Source organism: Stylophora pistillata, chromosome 6, assembly GCF_964205215.1.
Source record: "Stylophora pistillata chromosome 6, jaStyPist1.2, whole genome shotgun sequence".
NCBI classification, from domain to species: Eukaryota; Metazoa; Cnidaria; class Anthozoa; order Scleractinia; family Pocilloporidae; genus Stylophora; species Stylophora pistillata.
Genome location: NC_142524.1, coordinates 22,687,512 through 22,692,074, shown reverse-complemented (window position 1 = coordinate 22,692,074; position 4,563 = coordinate 22,687,512). Strand labels below are relative to the sequence as shown.

Sequence of the window (4,563 nt, the reverse complement as noted above, 5' to 3'; positions counted from 1 at the left end):
TAACGAATAAAACAGCTGGTACCGTGGGGGATTTGCTCGTTTAGAGTTAACAAAAAAAAAAAAAAATCGGGTGTCTTGACCTTACGCAAGTATTGCTCTAGTAACTAATTTTTTCGAGAACTTTCTTGCCCTCCATCGCAGAAACAAAATGATACAAATCAATTATAGCGTCTTTTGATGTCTGGGAAAAAGCAGCTGGACGATGTTAGAACCCTCAGAACCCTCTATACAAACCGTGCACATTAAAAACCTTGTTGACAGAAAGAAAACGAAGTGTAATGTTCCTTAAGCAATAACTTATTATTATGCATGTGTTGTTCGCTTAGCTAATTAAACACGTTGCGGAGTGAAAGACCTCCTGGCGTTGTTGACTCCACTGATCAAAAGCACTATTGCAAAGGTGCACACTTTGTGCAAATTTGATTTGGGTACCTCTCAGTCTTGCAGAAAACCACTCTATCTACTATCTAAGAAACTGATGTGCTTTAACCATCGAACTTAAAAAAGAATAATTCTTATTGTCTTAAAAAGAAGTGGTACCTTAAGCAGAAAAGGCTTTTCTCATGCTTAAACTGTGCATGAGTATAACAACGTAATCAATATCTACTGCTAATTGATCAAGGGTTTTGCTCTTTGTTTTTTTGTTCTGTTTTGTTTTTTGTCTACGTTTTCGTTTTCGTTCTTGTTTGTTTTTTTGTTTGTTTGTTTTTTTTTTGCTTGTACACTTTAACCATTCCTGATCTTCTCAAGTAATGTTCATCGGTGAACAATTTTGATCGATGGGACGAACACAATTATTAGACATTTAACTAAAATATCGATCTAACGAAGTTATGAAAGAAAATGTGGGCAATTTGTTGAAGTACCAACCCTACCGGGCCGTGTCGGCGGCCAAATTCCTCAACAAGACATGTATTTTGGGAAGTTGATTTTGCATGCTCGGTTAGCTAATATCGATAGGCTTTAAGTGGCTGAGACCTTTTTTATGGTTTTTTAGCTCTGATTGATCGAAGAGCAAGCTTTCGCATAGAGTATGAAGAATCGGGGCAATTATGCACCAAAGGTTGCAACTCTGTTTGTAATTTTTTTTTTCAAACGTGTTTGACCGTTGCTTTACGTCTTTTTTGCCCTATACGTGTTTTTTATTTAAACTCTTCCTTAATTTCTGAAAAGCAATGTATGTATTTACAAAACAATATTTGGATGTGCTAAGGCTACATTTAATACTATTACTACTGAAACATTGATTTTATTCACCGTATTACTGAATCTACATTCGCGTCCTGACTCCATTTTGGCTACACTTGCAAAAAGGTATCTCAGGAAAAGTACCTATGATAATTTAAATAATAGTACAACAGGAAGAAATACTAATACCACTGCTCTCATCGGGTCCGATCCAAAGCGACGGTAAACACTAGATTTGAATACCTATAACTCTAGAGCACCTCCTGGGGTAAAGTGTACGCATCAAACGTCATTATCAACACCACCAATATATTCCTCAAAGTCCATTAGATTAAAATTGTTTAATCTCGCATCTGGACTGTTCAAGGTCTTTTAATCTTAGGTAAACTCTCGTTGACATCATACAGAGAATTATCTGTGAGATCTAATTACTTAGCATCGTTTTAAATGATTTGTACGTTGTGTCTGGTGGTTCTAAAATTGTTTTTCTCCTTAGACTATTACTAACCTCAGCATATTTACATAGAGTGTTTTGTTATAGTTATGTTACTCTGCGTGGCTAGATTTATCTCTGGTAATTTCCATTGATTTATGCAGCTGTTATCATGATAATCTTAGCTCCAGTTCTCGATACTCTTTCATATAAGTTGTCCCTTGAATATTGCTATATAGATATTTGAAGATATATTAGTGCTTACGAAGCAGTTCAGTAATAGCCGTTATTATAAATTGCAGTGAAATATCTATTCTTGTGTTGATTATGTTGGTTGTTTATGTTGATAAATGGTGATATGATATATCATATTAACTCTTCCCTCTCGTCACTGCACAAAGATGTATCCCATGCCTTTGATATGTCTTTCTCCGTTATCGAGAAGAGCCATGCTCGTATCGATTCCACACGTGTTATTGTCATCGTGTGGCCCTCCAGTGCCAAAACCGATCCTGGAATCAACATCATGGCAGTTATCATTGTTGTTGGCGACAATACCAATTCTTACTTTGGAGGCTTTATCCTTCCAGTAATCATTCTCTGGTGCGATATTGAACCCTTCTTTATTACAGTAAGGCTGCAAGGAGGCTTGTGGACCAATCAGTGACTTCTACTCGTCACGATCCAATGAGGTAGCGCGATAGCGTCCGTCAGCAATCAGTGAGTACAGCGAGTCGGCCTGCAGGTTGATGACAACGAACCTGAGCTGTTGGTTGATTTTCATTCCAAGACAAATTTTGGAGAACGAAGTGTTCCAGTAGGTCAGTAACTTGGTCTCCTCTTGGTCAATCCCAGTCAATCCTCGAGGAAGGTTGTATTCTTTCTTGTTCATCCAAAACTTGGAATCATAATGAAAAGTTCGCTGATTGGGAAATGAAGAAAGTCATTTTTGAATGGACATGAAATTTAAGTAAATAACTTATCTAAAACGTCCAGCCAGTATAAAATAAGATATTAGTCAGCATAAACGTATCGGAAACACAACGGTGTTAAACTGTTTAACCCTTTTCAACATTTTAACAAAAAAAAAGCAACAAAAAAGAAAATTGTCTGAGAGGAACCATAAATACTTTTTTAATGAATCAAGAACTAAAAGTCACAATTAAAGTCATCGCAAAATACAACACTCTTAGATTTCCAATCGTGGTTGAAATTTTTTGTTTTATCTTGATTTAGGATTATCAGAACCCTCTCTGGCTAAAAGGAGACTAAAAACACAGAAGTGTAAAAACCAGCATGGAAACGGTATTTCTTAAGTTGAGGGAAATTACAGCAGAATGCAAATCTTAAAGGGCCTAGATTTTTCTACATTCTCAAGCTGTAATTTAAATCTCTCATTTTTTCGGCTTAGCTAAGCAAAGAAATCGATGAAAATAAAAGAAAAAATTACCTTGTTCCCATTAATCTTCAAAACAGGGGTCCAGAATCCATCTCCACGACCAAAGTCACCCGCGTGACAGAAAACGGAAGTTTCAATTGAGTCCATAAGAATTGTAGCCCCACCACTAGAGTTTATTCTGAAAAACAAAAAATAATAAATCAATAAATAAATAATTCAATAGATAAATCTATGAAAATAGTCCCTGCAATCAATTATTTGGAATATTACATTTAAACTGAGTTTATCGTTTCTAAAATAATAATAATAATGAAAAAAAAACCTCATTGAGCAGAGTTAATAAAAATATTTACTAAGGTGCATTTCAATTAGATTCCACAATTTTCATTTTTGTGTCATATAGAAATACTCTTTAGTGACACACTTACAATTTCTTTTCATAAGCTTCTTTACAGCTCGAAACAGCAACTGCGGAAAAAAAAACAGTCAAAGAAAACAAAATAATGGAAAGGCAATAAAAGATGAGAAACTGTGAGACTGTTGTGATCTGTAATCAATTATTTGGAATGTTACATATGAGTTTATCGTTTCTAAAAAAATGATAATGAAAAAAAAACCAACAACAACAACTCACTGAGCAGAGTTAACAGGAATATTTACTAACGTGCACTTCAAATAAATTGCATAATTTTCGTTTTTGTATCAAGTAGAAAGACTCTTTAATGATACACTTTAAATTTCTTTTTATAAGCTTCTTTGCAGCTTGAAAAAAGTAACTGCAAAAAAAAAAAAAAAAAAAAAAACTAAGCCCAACAAAACGAAGTGATGGTAGGCTAATAAAAAAAGACAAACTACGAGACTGTATCAGAGCTTGCAAAAATTTAGAGAAAACGTTATGCGTTGATTCGCCAAAACATCCACTGAGGGCGAGTGTATAGTATAGCAGAGTTACCTTTGCAAGTCCATCCGTCTCCAGAATATCCAGGTTTACATTTGAGTTGTAAGATCCTTCGCTATTGCTGCAAACAGTATTGACACTGCACTTATTCTCTTGCGTAGCACATTCGTCAATATCTGAATGCATACGATAAATATGTTAAGCGGCCTACTATGTAGATTGACTAAGAATAACAGGAGCACATGTGAGTTTCATTTGCGCGCATAGTTACATTTTAACCTCAAAGATGGTGACTGAAGTATTTATAGAATAATCTACCTTCCTCACAGATCTGACCCTTGAATCCAGCAGTACACAAACAGCAATTACCTCCGCCAGTATTACCGCTGTGACAAGTGGCGTTGTTTTTGTAAGGATTTGTTAAACAGACATTCTGAGATTATAGAGTAAAAAAGCATATGGAAAGATACCGATAGGCATATCATGATTTACAAAAATCATATCTTTCAATAACATCTAGCTCACTTGACCCGTGGTCCAATTTCGTCTTTACAATAATATAACATGTTGTTCTCAAATCCTAAATTACTACTACAATCTTTGACTGTGAAGTCGAGAACTTCATGAGTGCAATGCAATGTTTTC

The 4,563-nt window shown here is 35.1% G+C and overlaps 1 long non-coding RNA gene across 2 annotated transcripts; it reads right to left on the bottom strand.

The window, feature by feature from the left end:
• Positions 1–2,853: 2,853 nt before the first annotated feature.
• Positions 2,854–4,130, bottom strand: LOC148728846 (uncharacterized). 2 transcript variants are annotated; one of them, XR_015988787.1, is made up of 3 exons: positions 3,973–4,130; positions 3,449–3,488; positions 2,854–3,198 (listed from the first exon to the last, which is right to left on the bottom strand). It is a non-coding gene; the product is annotated as an uncharacterized LOC148728846 (long non-coding RNA). The 2 variants fall into 2 exon arrangements; XR_015988786.1 differs by having other exon boundaries at positions 2,854–3,488.
• Between the last annotated feature and the right edge of the window lie 433 nt (positions 4,131–4,563).